General features: G+C 39.2%; 1 protein-coding gene and 1 long non-coding RNA gene across 3 annotated transcripts in view; one reads left to right on the top strand and one right to left on the bottom strand.

The window, feature by feature from the left end:
* Prkg1 (protein kinase cGMP-dependent 1) overlaps positions 1-16355 on the bottom strand; it is a 1163909-nt gene that overhangs the window by 655375 nt on the left and 492179 nt on the right. The gene's annotated exons all lie outside the window — the stretch shown is intronic.
* On the top strand, positions 2321-5193 carry LOC148121343 (uncharacterized). Its single transcript, XR_015738249.1, has 2 exons — positions 2321-2637; positions 4904-5193. It is a non-coding gene; the product is annotated as an uncharacterized LOC148121343 (long non-coding RNA).

The raw sequence follows: 16355 nt of genomic DNA, 5'->3' as shown, positions 1-16355 counted from the left end.
GGATAGGTGACAAGAGTGGGCATATTTGGGGGGCTGTGTGGTGCCTGCCTCCTGGCAACCTTCTAGGGATAGAAAATGGTTGTATCTGGTTATGAAGGACCCAAGCAATATGTCAAAGACAAATTCTGTGTTCCTAAGAGAGGTAGCAAACTCCCAAGTGTGTTTGAGACCATGATGATGGCTATTTCACCTGCAATCTATATGGACAAATGGCTCTGCTACAAAACGACAGGAGGACAGCAGATTGCAGACTGAGACGTGGAGGAGTTGGCCAGGGTAACTACTTGTAATAAAGGGTAAGTTTTGCAGAAAATTAGGATATATTATTTATTATCTACCCAAAATTGTGAGGTATGATTTGAATCTGCAACATAATTTGATGGAAAACAGAAGTTATGTTTTTCTTTAGTAATTTTAGGATATTTTGGTGAATATTATGGGATACTTAGAGATGTTGTGAATATCTGGGAAGTCGGATATTCTAATAAGATATACATTATTTGAAATCTCAATAAATTGGATAAGTTATTTGAAATATGTATTTGAAGCATATAAAGTAAATATTATGAGGCCAAGGATATATGAGAAATTATTAACAATATTATAAGGAGGGAGAAGTACTAAAAATTAAGTAGTGTCATCTAAAAGACCAGTAAACAATTAGCTTCAGGATAGTTAAAGAAGGAAGCAAAAGGAACGAAAAATAATTTTAATTAGTTAAATCAATAAAGGTTTTTAGATTCATATTGTCATTACACAGGAGTAATAAAGTGCTAATTTCTGCTCCATTAACCATCCTTCACACTTAAATAGAGCTTTACAAAGTCTGTTTACACATAAATAGTCATTATTTGATGAATTATATAAGATAGATATATAAATAAACACCTAATATAATTACAGCAGTAATGTACACTATGTAGAACAACAATAGAGTGCCTGGAGACTTGCTGCAGTTTTAGTGTTCTTTCTGTTTTCTCTCTGTGTTGAATATGAGTGTCATGAAGGGAAGTCTAATAACAATCCACTTTAGTCAAGAGGAATATCTCTTCAGAGGATGATAGCAGAATGTCTTAAAATATATCCCATATGAAGAATCTTCCCAAGGCCCAGGCACCATCACATTACATATACATTTTGCTGTAGCCCACAAAACATTCACAACATTTTTCTTTTTAATGTTTTCTTATAAATAATTCACTTTGTTTATGTTCAAAGAATATTACAAGCAGAAAGTTACTTGTTTAAAGAAAAAGCAATAACATCAGTGAATGTTATTCAGTGACTTTGGCTTTCTATTATGGTCTTTCTTTGAGGAGGGTGAGTATAGTAAATGTTTCTGTTAGGTCTCTAGATTGATCTCAGAGCTTCCTCTTTGGCTGTTTTCTCTCATAAGCTTGGGAGCACCATTTGATATTAGATAAGGTCAAATTTTGTACAGGATAAAATGATAGTATAGGCTTCCAAATGTCTATTTGCAAATTGTTAATGCAAACATTTCAGCATTGGAAACCACACTCAATCCTCTTCAAGTCAGAAGAGACTCAGTGGGAAGAAGCTAGACTCACAATATGGATGCTCTTAACTTGGAGTTTAGCACTGACTTTCTTTGCATTACTTCACTGGAGAGCTATCTGAGTAGAATCACTTAAAGCACAGGCATAAAGAACAGGCTGCCAAACCAAAACGACAGCTTGAGTTCTGCAACCCCAACAACAATGCCTTTCCATTGATGGCTTGCTCAATATGGAAAGAGTAGTTTATGTGTCTTTAGAAATTCCTATTTAGTGAATCTTGCTCACATACTTTTACTTACTTGAAAAATAATGTATTCCTTGCTAACACTTGATTTTCTTACTAGCATGTCAGTATCTTCCAAGGTTCATGTCCATCATGCAGACTCTTGAACTCTTAGTACTCTTTTAACATCCAATGTTTGGGCAGATAATGTGGCAATTTAATGATCTAGTTGAGCAATTTTTACATTTTCACAATTTAACATTTCAAAGCCAGTATTGTGACAACATATTTATTGTACTTCCTCGCCATAAAATTATAAGCTTATGTAAGTTATGTCAGACAACCATTACATAGCAATGATTTTATGAAGTCATAATACACTTTCTCCAAATATACCACAGAGAAGGTGGAACATAATTATATCATACTACATACCATGAATAATATGATCGTAATTGTAGAGAGCTGCGTGGAGCCACGCCTTTAAGATAGCACTGGCTGCTGCACTTCGTGAGCCCAAAAGCAAGCGCTCTCTATGACAAACAACTCCTTTTATGGTTATGGCCTGTAACTTGCTATGATCGTGTGTCGCTTGCGTATGCTTGAGCCTATGGACGATGTCCACGTGGCACTCCGGGATAGGCGACCACAGCCTATATAAGGGCTGGGAGAGGTCTGCCCGGGGAGAGAAATGAGAAAGAAACAGGAGAGAAGCGAGAGAGAAGCCATTGTTCAAGGTCCTGAATAAACTGCCTGCGAGAAGAGCTCCGGTATCGCGTCGTCCTTGCTGGTTGAGGTGGCAGCGACAAGTGGTGGCCCGTAGGAGGAAAAAGCCACTTCCTCTCCCAGGAGCCCAGAACTTGCAGCAGTCAGGGGGTGCACCAATAAAGTCCTCGGGTAAGTTTGGGGATCTGCGATAAAAGTAGGATTAGTGACCGTGTCAAAAGCGGGGTTAGAGGTTCGCGAAGCAGATAGTCTAGGTAGGGAATCAAAGGCAAAAGCAGGCTGCCGAGAGCTGTCAAGCCGACAAGCGGCTTCAGGAGCTGTCAAATCGAAACTGAAAGTAGCGGCTTCGCGAACTGTCAAATCGAAACCGAAAGTAGCGGCTTCGTGAGCTGTCAGAATTGCCAGACACTATTGATACGGTGCTCTGGTTCATCATTTTTACTTGTGTGTGTAGGAAGTGTATTGAGAATTCTCAGTGAACATGGGGAATTCTCCTTCACACCCAATTTTTCTGGCTCTTAATGAGCTACTTAGATCTAAGAATCTGAAAATAAGAAAAGGCACGTTGGACAGATTTTTAAATGAATGCGATACAGTGGCTCCCTGGTTTGCAGTCTCAGGCAATCTTAATGTAGCATCTTGGGAAAAACTGGGACGTGATCTTGATTTTGCTGCGGAACAGGGTACGCTAAAAAGGGGGTTAGGCCGATTTGGAGACTAATACGAGGGTGCCTGGAAGATCAAAGGTGTAGTGAAGCTGTGGAGCACGGTCAAGCTGCTTTAGAAATATTACAGGAAGAGAGATCTGAGCGAGCGGTGCCAGAAAGAGCCAAGTCAGATACGAGGCCAGACAAGCACTTGCTTTGGTAGAAGAAAGACTATCCAAGGCGTTCTTGAAAAGAGTAAAATCTGTGGAGAATATCGCACTGTGTATTCTACCTACAAATTTACAACCTACAGGTATATTATGGCAAGAGGGACCACTGCTGTGGATCCATCCTAAAATTTCCCCTGCTAAATCTATAGAATATTATCCCACTGCTGTGGCTATACTTGCTCAGCAGGGTGTCCTAACCTGTTTACAGCATTTTGGATGCCCGCCTAAGATGTTGCTAGTCCCATATGATAATGCTCAAATGAAAGTGTTATGTGCCACCATCGATGATTGGGCCATCTTGCGTTGCTCTTATTCCGGATACATTGATTGTCATTTTCCTAAGCATCCTCTCCTGTCATTCTTTAAAGAACACCCTGTAATTTTCCCTAAAATAACTGCTATGCAGCCTATACCAGGGGCCAGTGTTATATTTACAGATGGATCCAAAAATGGTTGTGGAGTCTACATGGTGGATTCTGCAGAGCCTGTTACACACCAATTTTCCCCAGGAACCCCCCAACATGTGGAATTAGCTATAGTAGTAGAGGTCTTTAAGGCCTGTTCCTTTGCATTTAATTTGATTTCTGATTCGGCTTATGTAGTTAATGCTTTAAAACATCTTGAACGTGCTGGACCTTTAAAAGCATCAAGTTCAGTACATGCATTATTTGTCCAACTACAGTGCCTTTTATGACAGAGAAAACATCCCTTTTTTGTGCAACATATTCGAGCACATACAGGTTTGCCAGGTCCTCTGGGTGCTGGCAATGACAAGGTTGATCAATGTACCAGACAAGAATGGATGTTTCTTGCCTCTGCCCTGCAGACGGCTCATGACTTTCATAAACAGTTTCATGTTAATGCCAAAACCCTACAACAAAAATTTGCCATTTCCCGTGCCGATGCACGCAAGGTCGTTGTGGATTGTCCACAATGTGTCATATATCATCATCCTCAAACTTTGGGGGTCAACCCGCGTGGATTGCTCCCCCTTAAACTGTGGCAGATGGATGTTACTCATATTTCAGAATTTGGCAAACTGAAGTATGTACATGTTTCTGTGGATACTTATTCTGGTATCCTGCATGCCACTTCCATGACAGGGGAAAAAAGCGAACAATGTGATTGTCCACTGTTTAGAAGCCTGGGCAGCATGGGGCAAGCCCCAACAGCTAAAAACAGATAATGGCCCTGCCTATACTGGTAAACAGTTTACATCGTTTTGCCGACATATGGGTATTCACCTTGTACATGGACTGCCTTATAATCCACAAGGCCAAGGCATTGTGGAGCGTGCCCATCGCTCCTTAAAAGAAATGCTTCAAAAACAAAAAGGGGGAATTGGCTTAGAACAATTCCCTAAGAATAGATTTTCTTTGGCCTTATTTATCTTGAATTTTTTAAATTTGGATAATTCCAACCAATCTTCAGCGGACAGACATGCTTGTCCAAATAGCCAACCTAAAGTTCTAGTGAAGTGGAAGGACATTCTGACAGGGGTCTGGCATGGCCCTGATTCCGTGCTGGCATGGGCACGAGGTTCTGTTTGTTTTTCCACAGGATCATTTGGACCCTATTTGGGTACTGGAATGCTTGGTGAGAAAAGTACAGGTGCAGAGGAACGACAAGCAAGATGAAGCCTCAGACTGTGATCCTACTGATGGTGACGGTCCTGATGTCCCCGTTGTTGATCCAGGCCAATGAACAAATCTTGTGGGCCATAGAAAAAGCATGGCCAATTCCTATACCTGTTCATTTTATGTCAAAAGTTTTAAAACTAATAAGAAAAATACTTGGCCCTGGTTTCAATGAATTCTTTCTAGTAAAAGAGGGGCCTTTTCATCCCTAGAGCCTTTCGCTGCTCTCTGTAATTTGACTGTTCGGCTAATTAACACCTCTGCCAGCAGAGATACGAAGGGTGTTCTTTCAAATGTTACTGTATGACTAATATTACCAATGCCACAGAGGATGTGATCTATTGTAATTCCTCTAAGGCAACTTGCCTTGCAAGTCAATGCTGGAATGGTACTTATGACACAGCTGTGGTGATGAGAGTTCCCACATATGTTCCCATCCCAGTCAGAGTTGATACCGGTACCTTCCCAATCGCTCATTTGCTCAGAACAAAACGAGACTTTGGGATAACAACAACCCTAGTCTCCGCAATTGTTGTATCTGCTGCAGCTGCCATGACAGCTGCTGTTGCCATGGCTGCAACAACTCAGATTGCAGAGACAGTTAATGAAATCATGGAGAGAACGGCCTCCACAATGACCACTTTGAAATCCATCGATGGTCATTTAAAAGCTGGCATTTTGACAGTAAACCAAAGAATAGACGTCTTGCAAGAGCAGATGAAGGATTTAGTAACATTAACCAGTGTAGGATGTATTCATTCCCTCTCCTCTTTGGGTATTACTTCTAGATTGGTCGAGAATTTTACAAAGAACGGTAACCTGAGCCGGCAGCTGAGTGCATACCTCCAGGGAAACTGGAGCAAGGAGTTCGAGAACTTGACGGACACCTTGATCAACCAGACTGTTTCCCTGAATGCCACACGGCTGAAGTTACCTACTGCTGATGCTTTTCTTAACATGCTGAAATGAACTTTTAGTTACTTTAAGGAGTGGGTGGGAATAGGAGCCCTGACAGGTCTAATGGTGCTTGCCTCCTTGGTTTGTCTGTGGTACATATGTCGCATACGGACCTCATAGTGTCGTAACGTAGCTATGATCATCCAGGCTTTTACAGCCATTGAAACAGGACAGTCTCCCCAAATATGGCTAGCTACGTTAAAAGATTGTTGACACAGGTTGCGAGGCTTGTGCACTGCACTTGAGAGCTCGTAATGTTGGTCTCAAGAAGAGCAAGTCTGATTGCATGTGGGTTGGTGCCTGATCTCCCACCTCTGCGCAAAAGGCACCGGGCGGATCTGGCATTTCTCTGGGTGGACAGCACCTGGCTAGACATCAGTATATTGTTCCTAATTTTTTGACAGAGATCAGACCTCTACTGTTACCTGTTGCTTATGTGAAAACAAAAAAGGGGAAACTATAGAGAGCTGTGTGGAGCCGCGCCTTTAAGATGGTGCCGGCTGCTGCCCTCCGTGAGCCCAAAAGCGAGCACTCTCTGTGACAAATAACTCCTTTTATGGTTATGGTCCGTGACTTGCTATGATTGTGTGTCGCTTGCGTATGCTTGAGCCTATGGACGATGTCCACGTGGTACTCTGGGACAGGTGATCATAGCCTATATAAGGGCTGGGAGAGGTCTGCCCTGGGAGAGAAATGAGAGAGAAATAGGAGAGAAATGAGAGAGAAGCCATTGTTCAAGGTCCTGAATAAACTGCCTGCGAGAAGAGCTTCGGTGTCACGTTGTCCTTGCTGGTTGAGGTGGCAGCGACACGTAATAGTGAATCAAATGTACAAAGAAAGTTTTCATTGTATAAAACAACAAAAAACCTGTTAAAACATTTTTTAAAGAAAGTATGGAAGAGCTATTTAAGAGAAAAAATAATCTGAAAGTCAGAAATGGGGCACAGGTATAGGAATTAGGAAACCTCATGTTGTTATTGAAGGTACAGTGAAATAAAATGTAATTTCTTTATTCCTTTTTATTATTTTTTCCCATACAGTATATCCTAATTATAGTTTCCCCTCCCTTTACTCCTCCCAGTTCCTCCCCACCACTTCTCCCCTCTGGATCCATCTTTTCCTGTCTCTCATTAGAAAATAATAAGCTTCTAAGTGAAAACAACCAAAATGACAAAATGAAATATAATAAGATAAAACAAAATCATCACATCAAGGATGGGCAAGGCAACCCAACAGAAGAAAAAGATCCCCAAGAGCTGACACAAGAACCCACTTGCTAACACACTCAGGAGTCCCATAAAAAAGCTAGACTGAAAGCTATAACATATACACAGAGGACCTAGTTCAGACCCATAGAAGCCCTAAGATTGCAGCTTCAGTTTCTTTGAGCTCATATGAACCTTATTCAGTTGAGTTAGAGGGCCTTGTTCCCCTGGTGTTCTTTGTCCTCTCTAAATACAATATAATTTCTAAAAAAACTAGAATTTAAAAGCATATGACATGATCTAATGGCCCACATGTACATAATAAAACTAAAAGAAAATGAAATTTTAATGAAAAATTCAGAAAAAGTATTATTTCAGAATATGAGATTGGATATAGGTATTTAGCAATATCCCAAACTTATAATGTTGCATCTAACACAAACATCATGTGATTAATGATTTTATGCTACATTCATTATTGCTTAGTAATGAAATTTTTAAAGTAAAAACCAAACTTATTTAATATATTAAGGAAGTAAGGGATCTCTGCAATGAAAACTTTAAACAATACAGAAATCGAAGACAACACTAGAAGATGGAACGATCACGGCTTTGAAGACTCACCTTTGTGAAAATGGCTGTTTTACCGCAACAACTTATAGTTTAAATAGAATCTCCATTAGTGCTACTCTCGGTTACAGAAGCCTCATTTTACATGGGAGAGTAGTTACTGCAGAGACTCATAACATTTTCAAAATGCAGAGAAAAAGTTACTATTGAGTGTTCAGTCCTAAGTAAGACCGCAACATTAGCCCCTCGAAGGCTCGGGGAACATTTCAGAAGAGGGAGAAAGACTGTTAGTGTTGGGGGGTGAGGAAGAATGCCTTGGATGCTGTTTTCCAGCTGTGGGAGGGCTGTGGCATACCTGAACTCCCAGCAGCTGTGACGTCCTGCACCAGGACTGGGCCTGCCAACATTCTGTCTGGGTGAGGCTGGGTCAGGTCTCCTAAGCACCGACATGACCCCAAAGAAATCTATTGGCAATTATGGCTGCTGTGGGAGAGAGAGGCATTTTCTTCAATGGTTAATCCACTGGTAAATTACCCATGCCCTGGTGAACAGCTCTCATCCACATTTATGTAAGCAATGCAAATTCAGTTAGGAACTGAAATATTTAACTTGAATCTGTCAGGATTCAATAAATTTATTTGTCCCTTCCCTCTTGGGTTTTAAAAAGTGAGATAATATAGGTACCCCTCAATAGAAGAATGGTTAAAGAAGGTGTGGAACATATACACATTAGAGTTTTACTCAGCGGTAAAAAACAATGACATCTTGAATTTTGCATGCAAATGGATGAAAATAGAAAACGCTTTACTGAGTGAGGTAACCCAGACACAAAAAGAGGAATATGGTATGTACTCACTCATAAGTGGATTCTAGCCATAATTAAAGGTCTTTGAGCCTATAATTTGTGATCCCAAAGAAGCTAAATAAGAAGGTGAACCTGAAGAGAATCATATAGTTATCCTCCTGGATATTGGAAGTAGACAAGATTGCCAGGCAACCTTGGGTGTATGGGGTGGGGGTGGTGGAAGGAAGGTGAGATGGTTAGAGAGAAGGGAGTAGGGGAGGATTGGGGAATGGGATGGGGGGGGAGGGAGGAAGGATGGATATGGGAGCAGGGAAGTATATATCTCAACTAAGAAAGCCATTTTAAGGTTTGCAAGAGACTTGATTCTAGAGGGGTTCCCAGGTCCAAGGAGAGATCCTCAGATTGTTCCCTGGACAGCAGAGGAGAGGGTGCCTGAACTGGCCCATAAACTAACTGACGAATATTTTGCATATCACCATAGAACCTTCATCTGGCGATGGATGGAGATTGAGACAGAGACCCACATTGGAGCACTGGACTGAGCCCCCAAGGTCCAAATGAGGAGCAGAAGGAGGGAGAACATGAACAAGGAAGTCAGGACCGCGAGGGGTGCGTTCACCCTTTTATATAAGGGGACTGATCTAATGAGAGCTCACCAAGGCCAGCTGGACTGGGACTGAACGAGCATGCGATCAAACCGGATTCTCTAAATTTGGCTGACATGGGGGCTGACTGAGAAGCCATTGATAATGGCACTAGGACTTGTTTCCTCTGCATGTACTGGCTTTTTGGGATTCTAATCTCTTTGGATGCTCACCTTCCTAGACCTGGAGGGAGGGGGGAGGAACTTGAATTTCCCACAGGGCAGGAAACCCTGACTGCTCTTTGGACTGGAGAGGGAGTGAGGGGAGTGGGTGGGTATTGGGAGGGGAGGAGGGGCGAAAAGGAAAAGAAAAAAACAAAACAAACAAGCAAAAAGTCTATAATAGTGCTAATGCTACTTTATAAGTAAGTAATTTAGGTAAGAATTTACCAACTTAGTAACAATACATTTCTGAATTGCCTGTGATTGACATTGGTGTTATATTCTAATAACAGCTGTTAGAATTTTTTCAATTCTCAAATACTTCAGCTGAAAATAGAACAGAGAGAAATGATTTCTGAAAAGTCAATCAATAAGAGTGAAACCTCACACTTTAATGACTTCTGTAAATACATTTTAAATTCGCATAATTTGCACACATGCCTATTTACAATCAGCCTGCCATCTCCATAAACCATCTACCAAATTTCACTTAATAAGAAAGTATTTGAACATGGCAAAATGTTAAAGATGGGTAGCAAAGGCTGCACACATTTATCTACTTGGAAAATCAGACTGAATTATTCTTATCTCACCAGGCTACTTTCTCATCACCCTGACTTCAACAATGAAGGCGGAAAATCAATTTCATTACCAAGTAACACTTTCAATCATGGGTCTCCAAACTGTTCAGCATTAGAGCTGACATTTCCAAAGTATTTTATGATTGGTCTTTAATGCTTAAATAATGATTGTAAAGTTTTGTTTGTCAGAATGAGAAAGAAATACTTCTCATTTCAAAAATGGGTCAAACATGAATCATGACATTGGCCATGGCTTTCAGTACCATATTTATATGTCCAACACTTAACTGCCAGTAATACAAAATTAGGAAAATCTGGGGGGAAATTTTAGGTTCAAAACCGACGGACAGTAGGCACAACCATTAATTCTTCTGATAGTTAAAAAGCAGTGGATTTGATAAAGAATAACTAAATTATGATCCAAAACGATATTGGAAATTCCTTTCTCTCTTAAGACCCAATTTGTTGGCCATAAGTTAGTTTTCTGCTCCCTATGAGACATTTAAATAAAAGTGTATTAATTAAACGATTAAGACAAAAGGAGGTTATAATGTTTTGCATACCAATGTGATCTAAAGGATTTCACAGGTTTATGGTAAATGCACATTGTAAACAGAGCAACGTGGAAAAATTGCTCATGTTACTGTCATTTATAGTACTGAAATTATTAATTACCTGCTGTGTTCTATTTATATATCTTTCTCTTCAAGAAGCTCAAAGTATTTTACAGGTCTCTCTACATGATCTTTGCCACTTTACAGATAAGGTTATTTGTAAAATTATAATTATCATGGAAAAAAATTAAAAACAGAGAGCACATAACCTGCATTATCTTAAGAATAGAGCTTAGTTCAGTGGCTTTATTTTCTTGGCCAGTTTCGTTAAGGGATATTTTGGAGTTTAATACTATTTATTTAGTTTACTGTGTGGTTTTCGGTATGCATTTTAACTTAATATATTTTATATAATAATCTATTGTAAATCTAACAGTGTCTTATCAGGAAATTATGTTCAGCTAAACTTATTTTAACCAAGATATTAGAACTTTTAATTTTTTAAATTACTTTATAAATAATACCATTCAAAATTTCCACTTCCTCCCCTCCCCCCCACTTCCCTCCTGCTCCCCTATTCACCCTCCCCTGTCCCCTCCAGTCCTGTGGGAAGTCCAAGGCCCTCCCCCCTTCATCCAGTCTTAGGAAGTTATGCAAACAAATAGACTAGGATCCCAAAAAGCCAGTACATGCCCTAGAGACAAATCCCAGTGCCATTATCATTGGCTTCTCAGTCTGCCCCAATTGTCAGCCACATTCAGAGGGTCCAGTTTGATCCCATGCTTGATCAGTCCCAGTTCTGCTGGATTCAGTGAGCTCCCATTAGATCAGGCACACTGTTGATAGGGGAGTTCAGCTAATCACATTCTGTTCGTGGGGTGTGTTGCCCTGAGGCAAAAGTTTACCTATAAACCTGGTGGGTGAACATGCAACAGGAAGACTTGAACATCCTGATACAGAAGAAGTAGAAGAAATTAACTTTAAATGTAACCTTATGAAAATGATGGCGACCCTTAAACAGGAAGTGAAAAATTCCCTTAAAGAAATGGATGAGAAGACAAACAAAAAGAACTTTTTTTAAGAATAAAAGTTTTCAACCTGGAGGGTACAATTGTTACGCAAATGTAATGGTGCAACCAATCATTTTCTGCTTTAGTTTAAGGCCTATTCCATAAAGGAAATCATGTACCTGGTGCTGTAAATCTGGCCAAGAACTATTGGTTTGAGAACTCAGACTCCATGAGTGATTATAATACTATTCTACTAAATGGATGTTGATGTGGGAGTCCCCTCTGTGTGCTGTAATTACCATTAATGAATAAAGAAACTGCCTTGACCTGTTGATAGGGCAGAACTTAGGCAGGCAAAGAGGACTGGACTAAATGCTGGGAGAAAGAAGGGCCGAGTGAGTGAGAAGCCATGGAGCCACTGGAGACAGCTGCTGGGAATTTTACCTGGTAAGCCACAGCCTTGTGGCAATACACAGATTAATAGAACTGGGTTAAGATGTAAGAGTTAGCCAATAAGAAGTTAGAGCTAATGGGCCAAGCAGTGTTTTAATTAATACAGTTCCTGTGTGATTGTTTTGGGGCTAAGCTAGCTGGGAGGCCGGGTCAAACAAACAGGCACTGCCGCTACAGGATGTAACATTACATCCTTTCTATTTGTATCTTTATGTCCATAGGTTATCGCAGCTCCCAGACCTCATCAGATAAGTTTTCCTGTGTAATGGACTGTGGTTTAACACAGAAGCTTAGTACCAAAACGTAGAGAATAGGTGTCAGCCATAATTGGGCTATTGACATCACCCTTCTTCCACCCAAGGCCTATGGATTGTGGTTCAAGAAGAAGGAGAAGCTTATAAGAGCCAGAGATTGGAATTAACTGGAGCAAAACAGTATCTTGTGAGAATGACAAGGACACGTGCACTCATGATCTCACGTCAGCTGTCATTTCTTGCACAAGACTTGCTCATGACCAAGCAACTCAACATTCTGGCCTGGAATAGGAAGGGTCTTATGAACCTTTACCCCCAAGTGGAGAGCTATGAATAGTTGATGGCTTATGGGGGGGAAGCCATTTTTTATGGGTGTGGCTCCAGTAGATCAAACACCTTTCTTTGGATGCCCCCAAATGCAGGAGTATATGAACAGCATCCAACTGATTTGATGGATTAGATTTTTTTTCAGAAAGGAATAAAGATTGTAGGGTAGGGAAGAAGAGATGGATCCAAGAGAATTTAGGGGGAAGGGCTGGAGGTGGCCATGATCAAAATACATTTTGTGAAGATCTCAAATAATTACTAAAAAATATTTATGATAGTTTTCACTATCACATTGCCTGTTACAGGATTTGGTTATAATATATTAGTCATATCATTTTATTTTCCTGGACTTTAAGTAAATTATGTGTGAACTAGTATGTACCTTATAAGTTTTATCTGACAAGGATTAAACAAGATAGTTAAATATTAGGTGCCTACAACACAGCAGCCACACAATGAATGATAAGCCCCTTTTGTATTTCCCTTTAGGTACCAAATTACTGCCAGCTGTGAGCACATCTGTTCATTTTCTCATCTGGGTCATATTTTCACTGCTTTTGTTGATGCACGCAAGAGGACTTTTCGTGAACCATGACGGGATAAAGGAAAGACGACTGGGATGTTTTAAAATATCTGGTTGTGCTGTTCTTGAATCAATGATGACAATAGAGTTCAGGAGGTGCACAATGAGAGGTCTCAGGATTCATGTTAATAAGCACACGAGCCGCACTATATTCTTATGAATAAACATATTACTTTACTTAGGGAGAATTTAGCTGAAATTATTCATTTTGGAGAATAATGCAAACCTTTACTCAAATCTAAATAATATGACCCACATTTTTCCTTCCTGCTTATTCAATGTTTTTTTTCATTTCCAAATGTAATACAGGTACATATTTTTGGTTCCTTGAGAAGAGAAAAGAGAACAGAGTAAAACACATTCAATTTTTAGTCTCAGTTCTGTTGTTAACAAATTATGTAATTCCAAACAAAATACGTCCAAATATTTAGAGGTGGTTTTATAAAACATTTTATATGTGTACCTTACTTAAGAATTCAATTTTAAAAATTGAAACTGAATATTCTTGAAATATACTAGGTTAGTGTTTATAGCAGATCCTTACAAGTTATTATTCTTATACCCATTTTAATACTAAATAACTTTTTTAGAACAAGTGTCTCATCTCAAATGCATTGTTAAATAGTGCACATTACCAGCTCAGCTTGATATTTCTTCAAGCTGAATGGTTCAACTTCTTCCATAAAATATTGCCATCAGAATAATGGAGTTTTGGTTTTAAATATTTTCCACGCTTCCTGAATTATGGAACATATGCTTCTCTTCATAGAGTTCATGCATATAAACTCTCTAACTTAAGTAAGCTTTTACTTTGAACAATGATGGAAAATTAAAATATATTCCCTCTTTAAATCTGTACAGTCAAGAATAATATCAGAACCATGAGAAATATAAAAAAATATATTATTTTGTTTAGAAACCAGTCATCATTGACCAGTCTTTAAAATTATTAGGAACACAGAATTAATGAGCCAGCATGTCACCCTTTTTCTGACACACTCACAAATATTTAGGAGGTGCTGACAGCTTAATTTTCTATTTTCATTTAAAATTCTTTCTCCTGTGTATGGTTCTTGCTTCTTTTTCCTCTTCTACATTTTATACTTAGTGTAATAACTCAGATCCTCATTGTCTCTTGTCTGCATGTGCCTATCAAAGGAATCTTTCCTCCTGGATCCTTAGCAGCTATATTTGACTTCTGCAAACTTTTTTTTTAACATTGATGTTAGTAGAGCAAACTTTGAGACAAATCAGACCGAATTAGATATTATTTAACTGTGAAAGATTCCTCAGTAGCTTCAGAATAGAATTCCAGTTCTATACATGTTACAAAAACCCAGAGATCTAAGAACAGGAATAGAAGGCAAGGGACACAAGGAAGCCTGGCATTGATTTGGGTAATTTGAGAATTCCTCAATCCAGCACCCAGCAAAAAAGTTTTACAGAAGACTAAGAAATTACGGGAGTATGAGGCAATATTTTTGGGAACCTGAGGTTGGAGTTTAGGACCTATTAACTAAGTACTATCATGGAGATTACACCAGACTTGGCCCTAAAATGCTCAAAGGTTTTGCCTTTGGAGCAAAGGGGAGACAGAAATTGATCAGAATTTATAGGAATAAAACCTAATTCTGAGCTAGCTCAGTTTTGTAACCTGCCCTTTCACTAACAACCTAACAGATGAAAATGAGAAAGTATTCTGGAGGAAAAAATATGAATCAGAACTCTTACAGACATAAATGTCAAAATCCAATAAAACATAACCATGCATTCTGGGAAGCATATAAAATAAAAACAAATTCAAAACATATATTGACAGACCAGATGATAGAGTTCTAAGATACAAATTTAGATAACTCTGATTTGCATGTTTCAATAAGTTTTCAAATTCTACAGTCATTCCCATATTGTCTGTCTTGTCAATCAGTGAGTGGCAAAATCTTAGCACTCAGCTTTGACTCAAATCTTTACCGAGGTCCAGAGATTCATCCCACCAACAAACCAAGTTGTTCTACCAGTACACATACATTCCTTGATGTCTGTTGACTCTCTCCACTGTTGCTGTCAGAAAGACGCCCTCTATACACTAAGCAGAAAGGAGCATTTTTGTCTCTGAAGACAGAGGCCCTGGAGAGGAACCCAGCCAAGCAGGCCTTGCCCCAGTTTGACTCTTGGCTCATCTCCCCTCCTCCTGAGTACATTTTTTCTATGTTTGTACTTCAAAACACTCAGATTTAATGGGTTCTGAGGTCTATATTTCTTTATGGAAGTTTTCATGTCATATATGACTTAGTAAATAATACATAACCTTTTCTATTCCTAATCTGTCTTTTAAAGTGTGGTTTACAAGGCCTCAGCTGGAGTTCTAGTTGGATATATAGAGAAAAAAATACCCTTTCCTTCCCTGCAATTCATGTAGCCTCTCCTCATACAAAGCCTCTGTCACTAGCTCTTCTAAATAGATTCCTCTTTCCTTTGATAGTCCCTCCTGTGTTTTTTTTTCTTCAATGGCAACTTGTTTTTATTTATTTGTTTTCTGGCTACCTCCCACATTGAAATGTAAGCTTAGTGAATTGCATTCACTTCTCTATATCCTGTGCTTAGAATAGGATTGCCCTTGTGATGGGGGTCAAGAATTGTTATATAAGGCAGTACATCAACAACGTCAACATAAACCCTATTTATTTTCAACATTTCTGTTAGAGTGCTTTTCAGATCTAGGATTCTTTCTATACACAACACACGCATTCATGCACCAGTATAATTGCTTTGCCAGGGTTTTCCTATTTGCAAATCACAGAATTCAGTGTTGTGGAAACTTATTTGTGGTATATGATCTATATCTATATAGTATCCATCATGTATGAAGAATTGGGCTAACCATCATACTGTGACATAAATGGCACAAAATGTACTCAGACAAGGGGGCTTTGAGCTGAGAGTTTAGTTAGAGAAATCTCAGAGTTCAACCAAGGAGAGAAGAGAGGAGGGTGTCTGGCTGGCATGATCAGAATGGCATATGACGTCATTATGAGAGGGATAATTATTTCACTGAAGTTGTTGATTTCATACAAAAGGCCAAAAACCAAAAAAAAAAAAAAAGTCAGGAGGATAGAATTGAGACCTCACCAGGTCCTCATTAGAATTTACCTCCTTGGAAGAATCATATTCTATGGATACATCACAAGTTAGCTACTCTGATGGTTGATTTTGGAATTAGTTAATTTATACCAATAAAGAACTGACAAAAAATCCTTCTAAAATATAAGTA

This window comes from Myodes glareolus, chromosome 7 (assembly GCF_982192425.1).
Source record: "Myodes glareolus chromosome 7, mMyoGla1.1, whole genome shotgun sequence".
NCBI classification, from domain to species: domain Eukaryota; kingdom Metazoa; phylum Chordata; class Mammalia; order Rodentia; family Cricetidae; genus Myodes; species Myodes glareolus.
Note: the sequence above shows the minus strand (reverse complement) of the source record. Positions and strands in the feature narration are given on the sequence as shown.